This window comes from Amblyomma americanum, chromosome 4 (assembly GCF_052857255.1).
Source record: "Amblyomma americanum isolate KBUSLIRL-KWMA chromosome 4, ASM5285725v1, whole genome shotgun sequence".
Classification (NCBI taxonomy): domain Eukaryota; kingdom Metazoa; phylum Arthropoda; class Arachnida; order Ixodida; family Ixodidae; genus Amblyomma; species Amblyomma americanum.
Genome location: NC_135500.1, coordinates 170,600,015 through 170,625,170, shown reverse-complemented (window position 1 = coordinate 170,625,170; position 25,156 = coordinate 170,600,015). Strand labels below are relative to the sequence as shown.

At 48.0% G+C, this 25,156-nt stretch overlaps 1 protein-coding gene across 7 annotated transcripts in view; it reads right to left on the bottom strand.

Moving 5' to 3' along the window:
* LOC144128648 (uncharacterized) overlaps positions 1–25,156 on the bottom strand; it is a 714,737-nt gene that overhangs the window by 577,532 nt on the left and 112,049 nt on the right. For all 7 annotated transcript variants that reach the window (XM_077662210.1, XM_077662211.1, XM_077662205.1 and 4 more), the window contains exon 2: positions 17,644–17,707. The gene's annotated coding sequence lies outside the window, so the exon portion shown is untranslated. The remainder of the gene's footprint in view (positions 1–17,643; positions 17,708–25,156) is intronic.

Here is a 25,156-nt window from a genome sequence, read left to right as displayed (position 1 = left end):
TCCAAGCATACCTCCTGTCCCTTGTGTAGCCAATAAACGTCGAATAAACAAACTCGAATTATTATACTCAGGGAGAGCTTTCTGTGGCACGCATTGGAGCCTACGAGGGCACGCCGAAAGCGTAAACGCCAGTCTCTCTCCCTCGTGAGCGCGCGGTAAAAGCGCGCTTTTGAAAACCTTACGCACCGCCCTCGTAGACTCCACTGCATAACCGCAGAAAGCTGTCCCCCAGAATAAAAAAATTTTCCCTGAAACATCTGCACACGCAGTTCTAATATTTCGAACCCATTGAAATGCGTTCGCCACTGCCGCAATGCAACCTGCGAACTGGTGCTACGATGCCGAACACTAGCTAGCCAGTAAGGCACCGCGACGGGTAATTATTTATTATCGAAAAAAGCTTCCGCTCGCCTGGAAATGCGCATAATGCGACGGTGCACCAGGAAGAGCCAGAGAATCAATTTTCTATTAATCCGGAGCCTTCCACTACGGCCACTCTAATAGCCCGTGTCTGCAGCTTGGTGACCGGGAATCTCACATACGATAGGATATCTTTTACCTCAGTTTTACGCGGACGGAATACTGAAGGCTCTAAGCGATTTGCCCAACAGTCGTCGGTAACTTAATCCGGCGACCATGCTGGTCTGTCTCTACAATTTTGTAGACAGTCTATAGACTGTCTATAGACAAATCCTTGAGAAAAGTATATAGGCAATACAAATACTACAAAGAGTCTATATAAAATGTATACATTTATGGCCATACACTTTTAGTAAGCTTTTGTCTATAGACAGTCCACAGACGGTGAATAGACAAAAGGAAATATACAAGAAGGCAAGCGAGCCTATAAGAAGTCTATAGAGTGTCTATGGATAACATTTATAAGGGTGAGGACGTGGCATACATATGCGCCCGCGGCGAGGGCCGATCATTCCGAACAGAAACAGAGAAACCTGGCGCGGCTCTACGTAAGTGCTTCCGAAAGCTGAACCGCATCATGCACGTGGCACGAATTCTCTAGAACACACATCGAATCGAGTGCGCACGCAATGGGTGTCCCTAAATGGCTGTACTGCGTATCAGCGCATGTGCTAGGGTGAGAGGCTTGAAAAGGGCCGGTGAAGTGAGCCGTGATGAGTCTTCCACACACTACCTGCCTGGATTCGTGTGTCTTGGGACTGGCTGTGCGCTTCTTGCATGTCATTTGTCCACCTGATTTAAATTACAATCATCATCAGCAGCAGAAGCATCATCTTTTTACCGCTTCTTACTCTTCCTCTGTCCCCAGTATTCAGGGCCAATAAGGCCATACCTTTCATCGATTAGGGCGACCTCTAAGCTTTTCCCAAACAAATTCTCCCATGCTCTCTCTGTTACAGTGACACACTATCAGGGATAAAAGTCCTTACGTTGCGTGAACGGCTACCTAGGCGCACTGGTGCCATATCTGCGAGCAGTTGCACCATTTCACTGTCCCATGTGAGCGAACGTGTGTCGAAGTTCCTCTTCTACAAGTGTGCCCTCGCGGCACAGATTGACAACAGAACTCAGGCGTCCTGCAGACATTCGTCTTACATAGTACCTATTGTGCATCAGGCAAAAGTGAAGCGCCGGCAGCCTATGTTTCAGTGCAATATGGGTGACCCTTGGGGCTCCCAGTACGTTTCTGACTTCAATTTCCTACTGTAAAACTCGAGGCTCAGCGCACGTACTTTCACTGCCATCTACATTACGCAACAGGAATGAAAAAAGACCGCAAAGCAGCCGCTTTCAGTATATTTCTACTACTATCGATTTATGCTGGCGCCTGCCGCTTTGGACGGAAAGTCGGGGGAAATAGTAGCGAGCCAAGGGCTCGGTGGCTCACACCGACGCTCCCCTCTCAAAAAGCAGTGGAAGCACATCCCGCGCGCGATCTCATCGCACGAAGCCCGGGCCGACGGCGCTCCCGAGGCAAAGCGCTCGTGCGCTGCGATCCGTCAGGCATCAAAGTTGGCAGAGCGACGCATCAGCCGTTCGATCACATCGTACATCGTCGACGGCAGTCGCCAGATGCGCGCGACAACGCCGTACGCTCGCTGTCACGAAGCCATCAAGGCGACTGACGAAAAGGAAACGAATTAAAAAACAAGAAACGAGCGAACACCCCCCTCCCCACTGCCATGCTTGCGCCGTGCCTCCATCTTTCCCTCGCTGTCCTCTACCTCCTCCTCGTCGTCGTCTTGTTCCATCCGTTCTAGCCCGGCGATCTGCGGGGCAGCAGTGAGGTCTGGCACGAACAGAAGTGAAACAATCGGGTGATGTCGAGGGGTGGGAGTTGAGAAGCGACGAGGGGGAGGAGGCCAAAGCGCGCATGATGATGCAGTGAGGTTCCTAAGCGCGAGTCTATTCGCAGCGCGTCCCTAAAATTAGCGCCGGAGGCTTTCAAATTTAGACCCTGCTGGTCTTAAAATGGCCGCCTGAAATAACAAAAGCGCGCGCCCTGACGTCCGACCTCCCGCAGAGCAGAGACACAAAGGCGCTCTCTCTCTCCCTCCCGCCCTCTTATCCCTCCGCCAGCGTCAGCCCTCTCTTCCAGGGAACGGCGCGGCCTGCTCTTTAACGCTAGCGCGCCCCGTGCTTCGGCGTAACCACGCCGGCTTGTTTGCGACAACATCCACCCCTTACGTCTTCGCGTGCGTTCTCTCGCGTTTTGGGGGGCTTCGAGTACGTCGGCCTAATTTAGATCGTCCGAAACACTAAGACGCTCCGTCCCGGAAAGTGAGTGAGCGTCCCGGCGCTCTTCTCCAGAGTTCACAAGGCACGGTCATCAACGAGAGTATGTGGTGAAAGAAGAAGACAGAAGCGTTAGGCTATACTGCGACCCTTTAATGTGACGCTTAAAGATTCCTACCTCATGCGCGGCTTGGCTTGTTGCCAGCCTGGGACGACCTCTTGCGCGACCAACGCTTGGGGAGCAGCGAGAATGAAAGATGTAAGCAAAAGAAGCCCGGAGACTTGATGCACCTTGCTTTGTCCCTCCACCGCTTATTCGCTACAAAGAAGTTACAGTAGCAACAACCTGACGCATATGCACACATCTCTCTTGAGCCTCTATTAATATCGCCATGATTTCAATGAGACTGTCGACAAAATGACACATAGCAGGCAGTCCGACATCTGAGCTTCTGTGTTCTTAACAAAAGCCTGTCAGTATATATTGCGTAGAATACAAATAACTAATTCCGTCCAAACACGTCAGTGCGGTGTCAACCCCTCACTCCCCTCCGCGAGAAAAAAGAAATTGTGCTTAGAAATCTTACACGTCTAAATATCTCACAAGTCCCCGAAAGTCTCCGAGCTGGTGCTTTTCTCAGTGAATCTATCATGACTTGGTTTAGTTTCGTTTTGTGGGGTTTAACATGCCAAAACAACTCAGGCTATGTTGGACGTGTAGTGGAGGGCTCCGGATAATTTCGATCACCCAGGGTTGTTTAACGTGCACTGACATCGCACAACACACGGCCTTCTATCATTTCGCCTAAATCGAAATGCGACCGCGGCGACCGGGACCGAACCCGTGTTTTTCGGGTTAGCAGCCAAGCGCCATAACCACTGAGCCACCGCGGCGGCCGAACATGAGGCGGAAAGTCTACACCTATAGTTATTACGGCGCGAAATAAGGGGACAAAAGAGAAACAAACACGAAAGGTTCTGTCGTGTTTGTTTTTCTTTTGTCCCCGTATTTCGCACCGTTTTCTTTGTGAATCATGAACCAACTAGCCCAAACTAGAGTTCTCCATGACAGGTACGCCGAGCGAGGCACCGGCCTCCAACTCTTTCGGCCTTTCGGGGAGGCTCGCTGGGGGAGGCGCGCAGAGAATGCTGCTCGGAGGTACAGCTACGTCATTAATCACGTTCCCGCTGAGCGCGGATCAAAACCCGATTCATCCCGAAATGTCTGACACAAGCGCCGCTGCCGGTCCGACAAGAGTCGCCAGCGTTTTCGCGTCTCTCACTCGATGCCGGTCCGGACCATCAAATACCTCCTCTCCCTTCCTCAAATCAATCACCGCCAAACATAAGAGGAGGATGCTGACGCCACAGCGGTCACAACACAGTACAACGGCTGCCTACACATACAGCACTTAATCCGAGCGAAAACCACCGCGCGCGCGCTTACTCCATCCATTTCTCGCCCAAGAGAAACCGGAGTCGAAGCGGAGGCGCACAGGAAGCCAAGTCAGCGGAGGACGTATGCCGCATCGGCATCGGCAGCGCGCATTAAACTGACCACTGACCGCGCGCGGCGGTACTGCGTCTCAGTCAGATATGCCCTTGCCACACGCACACACACATACGCACATTCACACCCTACTCGAATCGAGTTGTGCGTGATCTCTGGCTGAGTCGCCGACCGCCGCCAAGCGACCATGACTGGTGTTAGTGCTCGCCCGCCTCCCACATGCTCGCACCCCCCCCCCCTTCCCCCCCCAACACACACCCCGCGCGAGGAAGTCCGGATATCCCGAACACGTTTATCATACATCGCCGTAAAGGCCTCCGCTAGCCATGCCACGCGGCTGACCGAAGGAGGCTGATCGCACTGACCGAAGGTGGAGGCTTGGAGCAAGGAAGACGAGGCCATATAGCCCCGGAACGGACTTGCCGATTACGGGGATACTCTTTCTATACTTTTACACGCCCACCTCCTTTTTCTTTTTTTCGGTTTTATTCTTTCTTGACTTGAGGTAAGTTTCGCAATCGAGCAGGGTGACTCCGAAGCCAAAGCCCCGAGTCGCCAGAGCATCACCTCTGCGTGCGTCCATGGTGAGATGTGGACACAGTGGCGGGAAGCCATGAAATGAAAGCATGGCCGTTGAGAATGCTGCAGCCACAGTGCGACAGAGCAGCTATAAGCGTCGGATAGCAAGTAGCTGTTGAACAAAAAGAGCACCAACGTGTAATGCCTGCGCCGGGAGGAAACGATGTTATTATGCGCTAGACTCGGGCTTAGCCACCGCACACCCGCTTAGGGGCATGGGACGTGGGTTCACAAAAAACCCATTTCGGAAACAATCTGCTCGTATAGCGTCGGGGGTTTATATGACTACTTTACCTGTCTACCAATGAGCGACCAGAAAAAAAAATTGAAGAACGCGATAAGTTTTAGTTACTGTGATAAAATAAACGCATCAACAAATAATACATTGTGCTCTTCCCGTTGGCTCCGTTGGAAGGAGCCTAATAAATCCAAGAGTAAGGGTCTGTGTTTTGGACCTGAAAAGCAGGCTTCAGTTGGATTCAGGTGTTTCGGGGGGGGGGGGGGGGGGGATTAATCTTCTAAAGAATCTACAAAAGGCGCAAAGAACTCTATCAGATGAGTGCCCTCGACTGCCACCAAGAAGTTTGCGCACGATCCACTAGCCAACACTCTCATGCTGGTCGTTATAAGAAGTGCAACAAGAATATCGTAGCTGCCGAGATCATTAAAGAACGCACATGCTTCTGTATTTCCTTCTTGAATGCGTATTTCAACGCTTTTCACGGAACACGAGAGTTTAATATTAGATGTTCATGTGCTTTACTATTATATGCACGAATAAGTAAAAGTATTAAGTTCAAATGTTGGGACTAAGTTTTAAACTAAAGCGCAGGTCGACTAAAACGGTGCGCAAACCGTCACTTTGTACAGAGTCGTAGACAAAGTTTGCAGTACGCAGATTTGCGCAAAAAAAAAAAAAAATCAACGTTGCCTGGTTATTCATTCCGCTGGTATCCTTCCTGAGGATGCTAAAAGAATGCAGGATGCAGGAATGCATGAAGAACTGCTCTGTCCGACATAACAGAAGCATTTTTTTTCCCCCGCAAACCCGCATCCCGTAAACTTGTTTATGACTGTGCGCACCTTATGAAACTGCGTTTCTGGAGGCTCACAGAAAAAGAGAGAGAGACACGTTTCTTTTTTTCTTTTACTTCTCTGGCCAGTCTTCCTGCATAGCAACCAGCAGTAAACGCTGTTACACGAACTAATACAGACAACAGGACCTAGCAACGACAACATTATGTCTGTAACACTGCATGGCGCACCAAGGAAGTACGAAGATACACGTCAGTACGACGCAGCATTTTGTTCTACACATATCACCTCGTAGCACCAAGCAACTGATAAGTGGCATCAGTGTGCCTTCTGACACGCTGGACGTTGCACCGCTCGGGCGCTACAGAACCTCGCCCCTCGGGTCGCGCAGATACGCCGACCTCTGCTCGGACCCTGGAAACCGGCGACATCTGTCGGGCGAGATGAGAGTTGGTATGCGGCCTGCCGCAACCATTCCGCTTACTGCATAGCGGGCACTTGTCGCTGAATATCAGACACCTGGAAATGAGTCGCAAATTACTGGGAGCTATGTCCGTTTAATTTGGGATGCGAAAAGGACTCTATATTTCACGAGAGGGCAACGCCGTAAGAAGCACCGTCTGAATCGTTGAATCGTTGAAATGGGTTGCATTTATAATGAATGCACTTTAACGAATCCGAATCCGCACGCTTACCCGTTTCTCCTGCGAGGAATTGAATGACGTTGTGTGACTGCCCGCAATAAAAACCATTTAGCTGACCTTTCCGGTGAAACGCATTGCAAAACTCGGGCGGGATCATTGCTCGTTGTAGACCTCGTGGGGCAGTGAACGGGGTTCGTTCCGAGAGTGCGGTTTAAAAAGCCGTGCCCGGGGGCTGAGCGGCCTTTTATTAGGAATTTGTGGCTTTCGCAGCGTTTCGTCTTTTATTCCCGCAGCCTCCCCGCGGAATTGACTAAACGCGCGATTTTCGTACCCAGAGTCGATGCTCTTACTCAAAAGAGCAAGAAAGAGAGAGAAAAAAAGAGGAGACTTGGAGGCCGAGGCGCTTTCACTTCTTCCCCGTTCTCAGAACCTGGCTGAAAAGTCGCGGTAACAACGTGCGCGCACAATTACGCAGCCCTAGAGTATGACAAAATGAAAACCTCACACTCGCTCGTTCGCCGCGTTTCTGTCCGCAGAATCCCGCCATCGAAATGAGAGTGGCATCGGTGGTGCTTCCCTTTAAAATAACCGTAGGGGTCACGCTGCGCGGCGCTCCTTTCTTCCCTCGCACTTCTCCCAAAACCTGAGAGTTCAGCATACTTCCCCCTTTGCCCTCCCTCGACGAGCCGGAGCGGAGTGTAAGCATTCTTTGCGAGAGTGCCCGCTGTACGGATTGTCATCGGAGCAAGAGCTCTAGCACTCGCGCTGGCTCCGGCGCGCGCTCAAGAGCGTCGCCCTCTCCCTCTAGCTCTGAATGGGGAATTCTTCCCGGGAGATGGGGAGGCTGGAGAGGGACACGCACACCCCATTGTGGAAGGGACGCCAGCAAGCTGCTGCCGCCGTAGTCGAGAGAAAGAGAAGCCCCCGATGTGCGACTGGCACAATGGGAAACCCGTGGCGTGCCCGCCGCACCAGGGTTCAGACTCGGTTCGACGCTAGCGAATGCCCTCCCGGGTTCAAACGCTCCAGATTTCATCCCCTCTCCACCGTTTTCTCTCTCTCTCTCTCTCCTTATTTCAAACTAGAACCCAATCTACGTAATAGTACCCTACTTGTGGACACATTTGTTTGTATAGAAAAGTGACGAGACTGCTCCACGTTCTCAGCCTTGTATGTCAGCGAAGAATTATTAGTAACCTGGAAGTACGCTACTGTGAGATCTGGCTTCCCATTGTGGCAGCGATATATTTATAACAGACGACCTCAACCGTTACGGCGACTTCCCGATTAAATTTTCCCTTCGGAGGCGACAGCGACCAGTCAGGTGAAGCAGTTTTAAGTTCGCATCGCAAAACTTTCCACTAAAATTAGTTTTTCTCTGCCGCGTCTTGAGTGGTGTACGGAAATGCATTAAAACATTAGTAACGGTTGGTTACGCTCTCATCGCTCTTAAATTGCATCTACTATAGCTGAAAACGAGACACAAAATTATATGACAATATAACAGCCATTAAACCCGAAGTTCATCACCGGATGTAAAATACCAATATTTAAACTCATCTACCTCCCAGTCTATCTGCGTGGCCCAATATTTAAGGTGGTTAGAGCGCAAACTTTAAGGAGCCTATCTAGCAGAAGCGGAAAATTGCAGCAGCTGGGAGAGCCCTTTTAGGATTATTTTCCTGACATGAGTCCTAAATGTGCATGTAGCAGCCATGTGAACAGGACTCAAAGTGAGCGTTCAACCCATGTGTATGAGCGACATGCATACTTTCTTTCATATTTTTTAAATAGTTTTCTTCTGGAGGACTAACGCGAAGTTTCCTATTTCAGTGCAAAAATAACTACAGAATTCGTTCTTCAGTCCAAACTGACTTTTTCATACTGCAGCAACCTATACGTATAGGGGCTAAACTTTTCGGATTTTATTTTTACGGACTTTTCCGAATTTTTTTATCGTTATTCGAGAGCCCAATTTTCTTTCTTTTTTTGACGAATGTTATTTCCTGCACAAGAATTACCGTTTTTTTTTTTGGGAGGGGGGGGGGGGGATATCTGGTACCCTTTTTGAATCAAAAGTCACGCATAGTTTAGCTTTGTTTGCTAGCCACAGTACGGTTTATGTACAAGTAATTAACACACAAATGGTCGTGTTTGGTGTCCTGGTTGCTATGTGAAGTACCATCTCCACAAAAAGAAATAAAAGCGTGAAGATAAGTGATCGAGCCGTAAGACAGAAACATAAATGCAAGCTTAGTTCTAAAACGGACGTTTGTGAAAACTCGTATAAACGAAAAAAAGAAAGTCTAAAAAGCTACAGTCTTAGGGGACCAACACGTATGTACACTTGCCTCGCTTATGCAAGCGGAACCAGGACTTTCTGTCTAGTGACGTTCATACCGAAGTAGCTTTAGCTAGCTGTGATAAATGTGATAAATGCTTGATCATAACATCTAATTCCTCGTGGAGCGTGTAGTATGGCAGCCAAAACCTGCAATGAACACACTAATTTCGCGAATGAGATATAAAATAGAAATACATGTTGCTGCGCTTCTAGCTTCCCCTAAAGGAAGGGGGTGGTTACAACTTTAGTGAGACAAAAGGGAAGGAATTAGTTGGGGCTGGGAACCCAACGTCTAAGCCTGACCAAACCTCCATTATACGAACATGACATTTTAACAGAGGAGAGCAGAAAGTACGAGAAGAGCAGCAACGGCTGTCCGATAAACTCAAGCCACAAAAGAAAAGATAAAAGAAAGAAAAAACGGGCACCCAAGGACAATATTCGGTGGCCAGTAATACATAATGGTTTGCAGAAACCCCTGTTGACTTACTAGAACACACTTAGTGGTTGCGGTGTCCGAATGGAACTAAGAAAGCGCTGTACAGTTTGCTTTTGAGCTCCCACCAGCGAATCAAAGATATCAGCAGGTGTGGCGTGACTCATGGATAGAACAGCGATTTTTCATAACCTTCCAGCAAGCGTTTCTGCAGTTGAAAAAAAAAAAGGGCTTTATAATAGCTGTCTGCAAAGTTATTTCATTTCCCGTCAACGCAGACTTCAACCACGCTTGATTACCTGCCCTGCTTTTATTTATCCACATGTAAGAAAGAGTGCTAAACATCACCGACATGTATGCCGACAGCGCTAAAAGCGTGCTATTTGTGTCACAAGCACGCTAAGCGAAACTGTCCCGAGATCCACAACCCAGAAGAAAAAGTAGGCGCAAAATCGCACGAAAATATGGATTCGGTACGATTCCGCTCGATTCTGGGGTGATAGTTAATCGCAGAAAAAAAAAAAGTAAAGCAAAGTGTAAGCTCATTTCATAATGTCAGCTGCGTACCCAAATGGGGTAAATTAGGTGTTGCGTAAAGCATATCGCGTGAAACTTTCAGAGTGTAAAGGAGCGCATCCTTTATATAAAGCCAGGGAGTATACGTGAGGCATATGACGAAAGGCATATCGAGCTCGCCGAGGAAACTGCGGCGGCCTAACTTCTAACCGCCCTCCTCATCACACGCGCTCGTCTCTAAGGTGTGGGCGGACGTTCTCTCAAGAACGCGAGCTCGCCTTCGCCGACGCTCTCTTTCTTCCTCGCTTTGAGAGGCGCTTGGCAGCATCGTGGCCTGGCGTGCAGATGTCGGCAGTCCTCCTCTTCATACGCGTGCATCCACACAGTGAGAGGGCGACGCCGGCGCAAACTCTCCGTGAACAGCCCGCGCGCGAGCGAGATCACGGCGTTGACCATTGTCGCAGTCCATTTATCAGCGGCCCTCAAAAAATACCCCATTCACCGAGCCAGGGCGTCCGGTATCCCAAGTCCGTACCAGATGACGGACGGCGCCGGGCCACAGGGAGAGCGGGCGTTATTCCTTCCCGCTTAGTTCAGTGCAGCGCATCTGATCACTGCGGACGCTAGCTTAAGGCGGTCGCTTTACTCGCACAATCCGCGCTTCTTGACGCTTCACAGCGGCACCAGAACTACATGACTACAGCTGACGAAGCATGGTCGCCCCCGCCTAACTTTTACAGTGCCTTGCAAGCAGTTTGTTATTCGCGTCACGTTCTCTCCTGACTCGACTGCAAACCTAACAACGTTGCAGTCTTGCTGAAAATGAATTATTTTTGAAATTTGCGCTTGTCATTCAGTTATACCACGCACGACAGTAGGTCCCGCTGTATTCAACTACCCTGCCATTGATCTAAAAGGGCTCCTGGCAGAACACAAGAGCAGGGGTGGCGCCGTCAGAATTTTTGCCGACGCAAGCCGCACCTCGCTACCACGTACGGTTTGGTGGCGTATACAATGACCGATTAGGAGCGAATTCAGCTCCGCAGGGCCTCCAATGAAGAACTGAGAAGAGCCGCGAGCAATGGCGCATTGTTTTGCGCCTGGTAAAACAGCAGAAAGTTGAACGCTTGTCTATGCGTGAATAGGAACGTGTTAAAAGTAACGCGCGCCAGCGAGAGCCTGTTACAGACGTCCGGTGAGTAATGGTTCTCGCCGCTTCTGTTTCGCGACGCAGCGGGACGTGGTATAGGCCAGCCATCAATACCGCCTCTGTGGGCGCATTCGCTAAGCTCCTGCAGGTCCCCCCAAAGTTTCGCGGAATAAGGTTGAACGGGACGAAAGTTTCGAGAGCTCTATGAAAACGCCAAGTTTGTTATCAAGGCTGACAGACGAGAAGGCGCTGGCTTCGCTTTCAAATAAACGTAGAAAGCTCATACAAGTCGACAGATTCATTTAATTAACAAAAGGATAGGCGCAACCTAACGTAGCTAACTCCAGAATTCGTGGTATTGCAAGTGCTGAAAAGGAGGCATAAGAAAAACAGCAAAGGATGAAAATTGACGCGAAATTCGGACACCGACGTCACATAACCTGGAGGTGCTACAGAACAGCCCACCCAGCGTGCCTTTAGCCCCTTTTATGCGCCATTCCAAAGAGGTAGAAATTACAAAAACCACGGGCAAATAGGCAGCTGATATACGCACAACTGTTCCTACGATTTGGCAGCTAACTGAAAACTCTATAGAAGCTCGTCGTACGAAAAAAAAAAAAAGAAGCTTCCAATAGGCACTGAAAGAGTATGCTCGTGCGTTGTCAGCGTTGTGTATTACTAGACTAGAGGACCAAGTACTAATACGAAAAACGGGTTTCAAAGTAAAGGTGTGCATTCCACTGGCAAGGATACACAGGGCAACTGAAGCACGATTCTGTGCACAAGACGGCCCAAGACTTTTTCATCGAAATGCACACAATTTTTGCTGTAGAGGATAAAATCAAGGCCACCACGGGAAAAGCAGAGAAACGAATAAAAGAAAAGCACACTAAAAATCTGGATTTCGACCGTAGCGCACACTACACTATATGCACTATATTCCTATATAAGAGCAAAAATGAAGTAGGCTGTCCTCTAGTGCACTCCCATTTATAAGAGGAAGTGCACTAGACGACAGCTTAATTCCTTTTTACTCCTTTCTGTTTTAGAGTGTACTGAGCGCGTACTCTAGATATATGATGTGCAGCGGCAAAGAAAAATATGCAAGCGCTACTTTTTTGCAAGGTACCTTTCATCTTTCAGAAACAGAAAAAAAAGCGAAGCTGAGCAACGTAATGGCTTTCTTTTCCTTTTTTTTTCTTTTTGCATCTGTAAGCGTTTCTGCCTGGGGCTCGTTTTTCAATGTACGCGCTAGTTTGTTTAAACTGACAGCAACTTTTTGTTTTTGCTGGCTTAAATGCACGCTCGCTCTGTTATGACTTACTTTTTTTTGCAGAAAGGTTATGGTACACGATGTGCTGCTACAATCTAAAGCACCCCCCCCCCCCCTTTAGGTTTCAATATTATTCTTTCACGATGTTAAAGCGACCCTGTCACTTAACCAGGAGTTGTCCCACGAAAGCCGTTAGACTTGGAAGAGTTGGTAGCTTTCCTGCTTTGCGACTGCAGCAAGCCGAGCTATGTTTTACAGGGAAAGGAAAAAAATAGTTGCGCGGCATCAAAAGGGAATGCATGCTAGCTGTAATCCAAGCATATTTCCATGTCGTCTGCCCCGCGTATTTACTGGAAACAAATTAAAATAATAAGGCTAGATGAAAAGGGTGATCACCACCTTCCAAACAGGCTTTAGCGGCAGGTCTGGGAGGGCATTTCTACACTGGTTTCTCGCCCAGTAAGTTCTCTCTTCTCTGCTCAGACGCCGCGCTGACTTCTTTAAAGATAACCACTGAAAAGCATGCCTTTTGTAAACGCGGTATTAAAGTACGGGGAAGCCGTTCCTGGTTACTTCTGCTCGCTCCCCACCTTCTGTTGAAAAAAAAAATGCAATAATGCCTTTATCAACGTCTCTCTCTCTTGGCTGTATCCTTGTTTTCTTTTCTCTACTTTATTTTTTGCTTTAAAGCTTTGTTCAAGAAACCAGAGGCCAGCGGCTTCAGTCATGTCACAAAAACTGTCTGAGCGAAGAGTAAAGAGAAAAAAAAGATAAAAGCGTTTGGGAGCAAACACACCCGGATGGGGGCGAACAAAGAGAAAAGTGGAAACCGGGGGAAAAATGACTAAAGCCATTATATGCCCCAGCTATGTGGCTGGGTTTTCAATGGGGAAGAGCAAACAAGAAGTTTCATTGTATACGTTTTCAGCCTCTGACTGTATACTGCTGATATAACGAAAATGTGAAGGACACAAATGTCTTTTTTCACTCTGCTATATTATTTGTGCAGGGCATCAGCGCAAGAAATCAGGTTATTGAATAACCAGAGTTATTCAACAATCTGATAACGGGAATGACTGTCGGAAGGCGGACATACGTGTATAGGATTTGTAATCAGCGGCACTAGTCAAGACTAACGATGCATGATGTCACTAGTCGCCCACCCTATTCTTTCCATTAGTAAATGTTGACTGAAGTTAAGAGTAACAAGAAAATAATGAGGGCATACAGAAACCAGTAGCCAGTGATTTGTTAGGACACCTGTTACTTGGCAAAAGAATGCGGTGGAAAGACGTTATTACCACTTCTCATGTTTGGTAATGGCGGAATCGACCAAAGTAAGTGTGTACGCGCATCAAGGAACTCCATGTCTAACATGTTCGAGCGGCATAAATAAAAGAGCAGTACTTATGCCTGTGGGCCGAAATAAGAAAAGCATACACGAGGAGCACGAAGCTTTCCTCATGGCACGAGAAACAAAAGATAACATGTTGAGCGCCACATCGCTAGTTTCTTCGTCGCCACGACTTGCAGCTCGTTTTGAGGCAGCTTAAGTTCTGCAGCGGAGAGAAAAGGCACGAGGTTACTAAACGCAGAAGATAGGCTTACACACCTTTTAAATTGATTTTCCTTTGGCGTAATAGAAAACCGTGCCTCCTACTGTTTTTCGGAAGCACCAACTGATCTTTAAGCTTCCCAAGGGGGCAGCGTCCAGAACCAGAACAACATTTGATTGGACCGATGCTCCGCCCTCTGCACACAATTTGTTTTTTCGTTGATGCCACAAACCTCCACTATTTCCGCACTTCGCATCTCGCCGTCTTTTTTGGCAGTCATTGCGCTTGTATTGCCATTATCGTGCATGGTTGTGGGCAAAGTTATCAAACGCTTTACGTGCAACAAGGACAGCCATGGCTGAATCTCTTAAATATCCTTGCCACTGTACCGACTGCGGGCGAAAGATGTATGGCTACCTCGTTGCATTTGTGCGTGACCGCACGGCCAGGTCCCCTCTTCCTGATTCTGTCTCCAAACCTTTTCCCTTCACACGGGGTACTCCACCAACTCTCCTTAACTCGGAACGGCTCTCCTGTCTCGTATCCTGGAATATATCCCAAACCTCAAACACACATTTTACGCAGACGATCTTGCTCTTTGGAGCACCTCTGGGTCTCCTGGGACAGTGCAGGACATCTTACAGCAAGGCATCGATGCAGTCATTATTTATCCTGACAAAGGAGGCCTATCTCCTACACCTGACAAATTTGAATTACTAGTCATCGCAAAAACTCGTTATTAACGCCAGCACAACCATCTCATCACTCCAACAATGGCGGATCACCTCATAACTCAATATCGTCCTGCCAGATTCTTGGAATTCACGCCCTTGGGTCATCTTATCAAGCCAATGTTCATGCAACCGTTAAAGCCTGCCGTAAATTCACGAATCTAGTTCGCTGCGTTGTCAATAAGCACGCCGGACTACGCAAGGATCAAGTCAGGCAGCTAGACCACGCATTAGTCCTCAATAAACTTCTCTATACACTTCTATACTTTACTCTAACTCGTCATATCGAAGACATAAGATAAAGGCTGCTCTTTGTGCATTGTACAAGACAGATCTTAACGTTCCCGCACACACATCCATTGAGCGCCTATACTCTACGGATCTGTTCGTGCCCCTAGGAGGCCTCATACAAACACATCGAGATTGGCAAATAGCGCGTCTTTTTAGCATAAAGCAAGAATACTGGATACTTCAGTAAATTGCTCTGAAACCTGTCGACCTCCCTATCGCTACCCCTCCTTCCACCCTCCCAGGTAACCTGCGAATCGCCGCAATTCTAGGTTACGTTGAAGCCGATACTAACCCATGCCGATGTTCTGCCCGCGCTATACCAATCCCGTTCATCCTATTGATTCGAGGATCGTCTACACAGACACATACCGAACTCACGTCAGAGCAGCTGCTTACGTAGTGACAGACACATTTGGTCCTTACATGGATCCCCTGCCTACAGAGACCCTAGAAATTCTTCCCATATTGCTAGTATTCATGACCCCCCCTTAGCACTAGCACTCCCAAAGCCGTCAGGACATACCATACACACCGATTCAGTACAGACTATGCGCGCAATTCATACTGATCGGATTCTTCAAAAACTACGGCCTGGTCTACAAGACAACTCTTACCAAACTACGTCCATGTCACATTGAGATGAATTCCCGATAACTCTGCAATCCCAGGCAATTAGCTAGTGCATAACTTCGCCCGCGAACTTAACACCGGGAATAACCTGGCTTTGTCCACCAGCGTGCAACACTACTCTCCACTACGAACAAGAAATAAATCTTTACTACGACAACATTAGAGAAATTCTTCGTGCCCTTCCTTCCCCGTACAAATGTCTCACCACCACGCAACTAGGCACTCTTCAACGCATACGCCTAAGTACACTCCTTACTCCTTGTCCGTTCTTTTCACACCCGTATGCGACACTCCCTCGCATGCCCAATTGTCCCGAACCCTATACTAATTTAAAACATTCCCTTTTATCCTTCTCCATTGCATTTCAACCCTTTCATTTTCTATACCCCTCTGCCCCGACGTGGCAGGCTTGGATAGCCTCGGACCAGCTGACGGACCCATTGACTTTGTTGACCCTGGGTCAGGGCATCCTCGGCGCTTAATATTGCGTTGCAACATTTTTTTTCTTTTATCTCTCTCTCTCTTCCTCGTGCAAGGTATGCACTGAATTATTTCTATTATCCCTTTGAACACTGAAGCAGTCACCAAAGAAACGCTGACAATTCATAAGTTCAATTTACAGCTTAGAATCCTAACAGTAAAAATCTTGCAATTAGAGTACCGGCGAATCCCTGTTCCTAAAAGAACACTTTCAGGCCACTGCTCACACAATATCGTGAATAAAAAAAAAAGATGCGCACTTCTTGTAATTATAGAGCGCTGCGCACACATTTATGTGACAATTTTTTTTGGGTCCAACACTTGCTAGTATTCGGCACACTAAGCGCTCGCTCCTTGGCATGAAGCATATAGCAGAAAACAAAACACAAGAAAGCATTGAGCTTTTACTACTGACGTAATGAGTAAGCATTAGTAGCACTTACCCCAACACAGTCAGGCGCTGGCCAACAAAAGCTGTCGGGTTTCCTCAATTTTTTGTAGGAAAAAAAAAGCAGAACGCAGTGCATCTTGTGTCTAGACATGAAGCACCAACTACGAAAGATAAAGAGAGCACCAGCCGCTATTCCTGCTCATAAACATCTATTGTGTGGGCGCCCCCGCCACCGTTGACTTCGCACTCAATCCGCGAAAACCCTCTTCACACTTCTACGTGTACTACGTGCGGTAAGTGCCCTCAGAGCTAGTTCTTCAGTATAAACAATGACACTCTATGCCCAGTACTCATTAAGGCTTTAGCCTCTCCACAAGACGAAGCTCTCTGCAGTTCTTACGAAACGAGTGCCTCATGGCTAAGGTTTTGAAGCTATTTAAAGGACTTTGAGTGGCTTTCAGTGTGACACTTGACCTTGTAGGATTAAATTGGTTTTGTCTAGGGCCCTGTGGTCCAGAGCTCCGTCCTGCCTACGACTTAAGTTGTGGCTGTGAGGAACTTTGGTAGCTCAGAGTAGCTCTGCGCATGTTTCTGAGCAGTGGGCCCAATTACGAGCTACAAAATTCGTTTGTGGAGCGTCACATGCACACACAGGTTGATCGGGTTCAAGTTTGATTTCACTGCTTATTAAGTTACATGAAGCATGCAAAGGCTTCATTCTTCGCAAACTAGAAAACTGACGAGCTTTAGAATTCGTAGACCCTGCGAGAATATACGAGAACTCCTAGACTCTGCTAGTGATTACCTGAAACCACGTAGTGCATTTCGTAACAATTCTTTTCGCCATCCATTCTCCTGGCTCTTTGAAATTGGTCAATTGAGCCGCTGATAATATGCCAGCGGATGGCACTGCTGCGAGATCAGCCTGTTACGCCACCGGGATTAGAAAATTGTAGATGGCTAAAAGAAATGAATTAGGAAAATAATGGTTACAAAAATACGGCTGTTAGCTAATGCCGCCTGTAAGCATCACAGTTTTTTAAAGATTTGATGCAGCCAGTCTCTAGCAGGGGTCACTGCTACGACGCACCAACTAAGCATGTTTAAATGCTGATTGAATCGAATATTGCTTGAAACGGATGTGAATTGAGGTCACTCTACAGAAGAAAACTTTAAAAAAAAGTAACAGTAACTTTCTAAAGAGTCAACAAATGCAGGTAACTCCCTCTTGAACGTAGCTGTAGCATGCTAAGTCTCCAAAGGTCGTTACTTACTATTCTGAGATGAAAAAGCACAAAAAAATTGTACAGTTTTTTTATACGCTGGCTGTTTTATATTGCTGACGTTGAATAAATGACTTACCGAAGAAAATCCCGCTCCTCAGCGTTCAGCGATGCGTCACGCACACAGCCGGCCTGAATTGTACCTGCAAGGAATATATAACACCAATGCTTTAACAGTGTACAACTGGCATCTGCCTGTGGCGCTGCGCCAGCTTATTCCCATAAAGTGGCTAGCGGTAAACATAAGTTTACGATCTGAATAGTTGCTAAATGTGACGAGTAAAAAAAAAAAATCAAACCTCTGGATTCAGCGTGTTCCTTGTCACACTCATTCATATCATTGCTCGTTATAACTGCTTATATGATTAGTAATAAGACAACATCAATTTATAGCTAATACCCAGCTACCAATTTAGTGTCAGGTATGTTCAAAGTGAATGAACAACCTCTAATCTTTGTTCTTAGCCTACGCTTTTCTAACCCTCTTCTGCTCTGCCTCCTACAACTCAGTACTTTGCCTAACGCTTTGCAGCATCCCGTAGAGACCACTATACAGGGGCAAACAGAAGGACGCGGAAAAAACGGATTTTGCGCCTACTCTGTTGAGAGTAGTATCACTGATATCATGAAGACAAGAGAATAGATACAACAACGAGGTGAAATAATGGCACTGTGAATCAGCAGATATGCATGATGGAAAAATGTGTGCGAACTGATCGCAAAAAAATGTTCTGGATTACCACCACCACCTGTTACGTCTACTGTAGAGCAGATTATTTGAAATTAGAAATTTATTGAAATTTCAGCAAACACAGTTCTGTCGTAGAACTGAGCCAAAAGGTGACATAGAAGTCACCTGACTGGGCCATCGGCATCGCAATAGATACGTGCAATACAAGTCAGCAGGCACGCTGCAGCAAAAAATAGTCGGTTATATATCACGGACGTGATACATATAGATGCAATATTAATCAGGTGTAGCAGTGCATGAAAGCGACTATTTTCACAACATAACAGAACAATTTGTGGTACAGAAAAATGCAATAAGACAGAAAATAGAACAGAAACAGTCACATGTGCTCCACAAAGTACAATTTAGTTCTTTTTTTCCTTATGGTGCACAAGGAGGATGATTGATTTATTATGTCAGCTATATCATGACAACTGTTTAAAAAATGGGGAATGTTTCATTGAACTATTTGCATATCATACCAAAGTTCTTATTCAAGGATTTAAACCAACCATATATCTGAGGGCGTATTGCAGACCTCTGTTCATAAATATATTAAAAACGCTGCAAAGTCCGTTTTGAATTGTCGGTATTAAAACGTGACAGTCGCTGGTTGAAGAGGACTTATATATTTAGTATTTGGCTTTGTCTCAAGTATCATGAAACAGAATAATATCTCCATAGTTTGTAAATGAAACGAAGGCCTTTCTTTTGTAAGAAATAAATCCTCTTCATGCTTGTTTTGGAACCCGTACCCCAAATCAGCAAACAGTACAGCACACGGGACTGGACAATAGTAAAGCATAATTGCTTTCTCAGGTATATTTTGTAGAATTGAGAGAGATTTATTTAGAATACCGATCAAGAATATATGTGCTAAGTATCATTAAGCGGCGGGGTACAGGAAGTGTCATACGAGTTAAATTCTGAGCAAGAAGAGATAAGAAAAGCTTAAAAAGGGAACAGCGTCGCTGACATAAAAATCAAACTTCCAGGAGAGATCTTTCTGTTGACCCAAATACCATAGTTATAGGGCCGGAAAAATACAGGTTTCCCTAAAACTGTACTTGTGCAGTGAAATATCTGATGGAAGTTGAATGTTGTGCGGCACAGTATTGGCTAGTCTTGTAACGCCTTTTAGCTGACTGGTACAGTAAGGTGAACTACACACTAATGACTTAGTGTGACTTCGCGCTTAGTAAGAGGTAAAGGTTGGAAAGAACCGTGCACAGGCTTGCTTTGCTCTCCTGTTCCTAGTAGAAAAGTCCTCCAGTGTCCCTGTACAGCTTCTGTAAAACCTAATCCACAACGCCCATCCGCTTCCCCTTTTCTGCCCTATTCCTCTTTCTCCCAAGAAGGGAGTGTTTTCTCCGAAAACGCTCTTCTTTAGCGGCAAAAGGATGTAGGCCTGGCAGGCTCTCTTCTTAATGAAGGTCAACTGGCAGAAGAAAGATTAGCCACGTCTCAGCGCGGACGGCTGCAGACACTTGCAGATTACTCTGGCGGGCATTCCAAATGAGGAATCGGCCTTCAGCCGACCAATTAGCCAAGACCATGGAGACACTGAGCTCACTAATGACCCCCCGGCTGGACACAACGGGAAAGCAGCAACACAAAAAACGGCGACAACACGGACCGGTCACACTGTCCTGACCGGCTGCTAATGAGTTGCTGTCGGCACCGAGGGAGCACTGCAGGGAGAGCGGGAACGAGAAACAGGAAGAGCTTCCCGTTCGCATGATGCTCAGCCCGTCACGCACCGCTAGGCAGTCTCTCTCGGGACAAAGAGAGAAGCGGCCGGAGTCCGAGTTTTTCGGAGTCTGAGTGGAATGCTGTTTACTCAGGCCTCCTTTTTCTTGTGTGCCACAAAAAACAACAAGCCTGCCGGGCTGTGAGTATATATGGCAAGGTTACAGCCGCTTACCCGAATGGTATGGCCAGTGATGAACGCTGACTGGTTCTGTAAATGATTAATACAATAATGCCCCCACGCATAAGTGTGTGCCGATGGTGTTGCTGCTTTGGAAGGGTTAGTCTGAGTGTTTTACGGTGTGAGAAAAGTGTGGGTAGGGACTTGAGGATCGCGTAGTGCAACGCGGTTACGATTCCGAGAGAGTTCGTCCTGTGTGGCCTCCGGTACACGTGCAGCGCGCAGGCTCCTCCTAGGCTGCATCCTCCCGTAACGCGACTGAAGTGCCACGTCGTCACTGGCGCCATGAGCGAAACTACGGCGGCCGCTACAGCGCAGATGCGCAGCATGCCACGCCATCCAGCTATTTCAGGATGTTCTCTTGAGAGGGATTTCGAGACTTCTGGTGGCTGGGGCAGATTTATGGGCCCCTCCTTAAGGGGGCGATTCCATTTGATCCATGTATTTCTCGGACTTTTTCGTCAGAAAAAATGAGGTTCGCACGGCTCTCCTATCAAAATTTCCCGCTTGGAGTTGACTAGCACCGCATCACCCGCGTCCCACCCCTCCTCCTCCTCCTCCTCCTCCTCCTCCTCCTCCTCCTCCTCCTCCTCCTCCTCCTCCTCCTCCTCCTCCTCCTCCTCCAGGGTTCCCCAAAACCGTCCTTTGGCGATGTATTTTCGAGACCTTGCGCCCCAACTGATGACGATGCGGTTAACACGAGGGCCCAGGCACGGGCTGTGTGCACGGGACGGTCACGCAATAGTGGCCGCTCCACCTAACGATGAAGGTGGCGCGAGGCAAAGCACGAGGCACGAGGTGGACTCTTGGACAGGGACGACTTCGCGAAAGCCAGAGAACGAAGCTAGGGGGCTAGCGCCGTAAACAACTGCTTAAGGGAGCAGCTGAAAGGACACCGCCACATCGTCGGATGGGCTCCAAGTCAGTTTTGTAATAACTATTAAAACTATGATAGTTATTTTAGAACAACAGCTCTGTTATAGCTTTCCAGTTAGAAGAAACATTCTTCGTGATGCCGTTCCACATAGCTTCCTCGAACCAATGACACTCGTTTTCGATACAAAATTAGCCTCATCGACACTAAGGGCCAACTTGGTCTGAGTGCTGCGTCGCAAAGAGGACTTTGGGCAATCGAGGAAAGAGCTGACGAAAGGGATGAACTCACGACATGGACCCCAAGCATGGCTGATTCTTGCGGTATATCAGACTTTGTGGAATCATCATCTTTGTCGGTTGATCAACCTTTGCGGATAAATAATTCCCCGTCCTGTGAGAGCAGAGAACATAGCACGTATGCTTATTTATTAATAAAAGTGTTTAAATGTGCCATACTTCCAGGATAGCATATACGATTAAAATAAAATATCGAGAACCCACCCTTGTTTTAATTTGTCAATAGTTAGTAATATCAGCAAGCCATCTGCTCGTAGGAGTGTCACTAGCGCGTCTGTGTGTGCTGTCTTCTGTCTTCGATGTATTATTGTTCCGTACAAAGTGAATGGAAGAGGCAAATGAGTGGCAAATGTGGCATGGTGCCGGTAGGTGTACGGCTAGGGTTCCAAGAAGCGGCTGCCATGCGCATTGACGAGTCAAAAGCTTCTTCTCCGAAGGAAACAAACCAGAAACGTTGGTACTGCTTCAAACACAAGGGAGTGGAAGGGAGAAAAAGTAAAGGTCTGATTCGGTCCAATCGACCGAAACAAAACTCCCCACATTGTGGACAGCGCCTCTCCAGCGCGTACCCCTGGGACGCTGACCAGGGTGAACCCGGACGGCGGGCGCAAAACTACGTACGATCCGCACCACACTCTACTCATCAGACAAGCCGCGAGCAATCGGCGGCCCTTATTTCCTCTCCATTCTTCGGGAAAACAGAAGAAGCCACGGAACTCGTTTCCCAACAGCCGCCTTCTCTTTAGTTTCCTCCTCTTTTCACCCTCGCTTTCTCTTTCTCCGCTAAACGTCAAACACAATCAAGGGTCGCACGCACAACCGCCCAATACAGGCTCCCCCGCGTGCACCTAGTGCCATAAAACGGAAGCTCGCGAGAAGTAGCGAAGAACGGAAAAGTTTCGCACCGAGGGCGGTTTACTGCCCCAACCAGTCTATCAGCGCCGTCCCCTCCACCGAACACCCGCGCCGTATCCCAGGCGTCTTCTTCTTGTGCCGGCCGAGGCGATTGCAAACATCATCCGGCACGGCCCGCGTCTAACGCGCTCTGGCGAAGAGTTGATCCGTATCCTCACAAAAGACCAATTAGCGCCGACGCTGCTGTGTTTTCTCCGGGCACACACACCGCGAATCGCGAGCGAAGCCTGGCACGTGCCTTCACCGCCAATCCCAGGGGGAAAAGCATGTGGGGCCTTACTAACCTCAGTTGTTCGCGGCGCTTTCCACCGCGGAAAGCACCATGCCTTGTTTCCATGCGACGGGCTGCTTTTCAGAGCAATGATTTAGGAGTGGAACCAGCGAGGTTCATAACGAACAGGTATATATATCTATAGATTTGAAAAGCGACTTTAAGACTTTTCGCATTCCTTCGGACCAAACAAGCGACAACGACAGCTTTACAGCATTAGGTTCCCAACCCATACAACTTGAGTAAATATTGTAGCACATTGGCACATTGTGGCACGTTGGCACAATGTGGCACGTTGGCAATGTGGCGCGTTGGTACATTCCCAGGACATTGGCGCATCGTGGCACAAATGTCACATGTTGTTAGGTAGAAGGTTAATTCGGGCGTTTTCTATTGCGACACATTTTGACGCCGACGCCACTTACCCAGGAGAAAGTACAGCCATTATTAATCCAGCAAACCAGGCTGACGCACACGGCGCTTCAAATCCTGCTTCTATTAAAGAGACCATTTCTAACAGGACGACCTTCCGTGCCCATTAGACGCGTGTCGGAAAGTCGCTTGTTCCGATGACAACAGATAGCAACGAAAGCAAGGAAAGAGAAACTATTCTATAGGTGCCCGGAGACCAAAAGTACTCATACTGGGGGCCACCGTTCTGAGGAAAAAGTTTCGCAGCCCTACGAAGAGCGACGACAACGTCGCGCGGACACCCTGAGTGGTACGCTCGGGGACCCCTATTCAGTCCACGACACTGAACCAGCCGTGCATCGCCGAGCGAGTAAAACACAGGAAAGGAAGCCAGTGATGCCGAGCAAGAAACAAAGGCACAGCGCGACAGCGGCGCGGTTTCAGGTGCCGGTGTCTTCTCTGCATTAGGAGAGAAAAACGTACGGACAAAGAAGGAATCTGCCAGGTGCACAAAAGAAGCAGAGAGTGACACATGCACAAGCAGGTAAACGAGAAAGTACCTCTCTAAAGGGATTCACCCACGTGGCTGCCCAAGAGCGAAAGGCGCCGAGGGTTCGGGACAGCCAAGGTGCAATGGAGGAAAAAGGGGAGTGTTGGGGCGGAAGGTTGGGGACGAAGCCGGAGGTAGGGAACAGCAGGGGCGGAAAGGGATGCAACAGCGCAGTGATTGTCGTGCATTGTCTGAGGCTAATGTGAAACGCTGTTTGTCGTCCCGGGGAAGCTTTTCTTTCCCGAACTGTCTTCTTCCAGCAGAGACAGCCCGAAGCTTGGCTTTCAGCGCGACGGGCCAGCGCTTCTTCTTCTTCTTGCTGCCCGCAGTGCTAGCGTTGGCAGCCGGGCTCAAAAAGAAAAGAGGAGCCTGATGGCGCTGCCTTCATCAGGGCCACATTGTCTTGGCCGTCACAAAGGTCCACCCGCTGGATCCTGTCTCGTATTCCCTTTCTTCGCCTAGCGCACGTGGAGACAGAACGGAGATGGGCACAGCAGCGCCGATACGGCACTTCATTTTATTACCTTTTTTTTCTGCACTTCCGTTTCTCTTCCTTTTTCCCTGCACAAAGGTATTCGTTACTACGCCTTCGCTAGAGCACTTGTGCCGCAGCAGTGATGCCATGGCGGAGAGAGTTGGCAGTCACGCCACCGGCTACGCTAAAATTTTTCTCACGGAATAAAACTGTTGCATAGAAGTAGGAACTAAGGGCCAATAACAGAGGTGGCTGGGCACGTGCCAATAGAAAGAGAAACTGCAGCCTTTTAACCTTAACAAGTTGCATTTTGCTTTCACGGCCAAATCGCACTGAGCAAATTTTACCGGATTATGTAAGCACGGTCTTGTTCAAATACATGCTATGTGACAGACGCAACATCGATAGATGTAATAGATACGTTCTTATCACTGTACTCCTATTAGTCAGACATTTGCGCTACCATTTAGTGTAAAATTTTGACGTTTTCGTTCTGAAAGGGGCTACGATCAATACCTTTTATAGGTATTGACAAAATGGCACAGTAGACGACCGTCTCAAAATCAGACCTTACCAGAAAGAAGAAACTGGACGTCAATGACGCGTAACGAGAACGGGGATCGACTCTGAGTTGTAGGGGCGTCCTTAACTAGCCTGAAAGAACTTCTTGTTGGGCTAGTTGGTAATTAATCATTCTACTTTAAAGGCGCCAAAACCACACACACACACACACACACACACACACACACACACACACACACACACACACACACACACACACGCACACACACACACACACACACACACACACACACACACACACACACACACACACACACACACACACACACACACACACACACACACACACACACACAGAGAGAGAGAGAGAGAGAGAGAGAGAGACAGACACGCACGCACCACGCACGCACGCACGCACGCACGCACACACACACACACACACACACACACACACACACACACACACACACACACACACACACACACACACACACACACACACACACACACACACACACACACACACACACACACACACACACACACACACACACACACACACACACACACACACACACACACACACACACACACACACACACACACACACACACA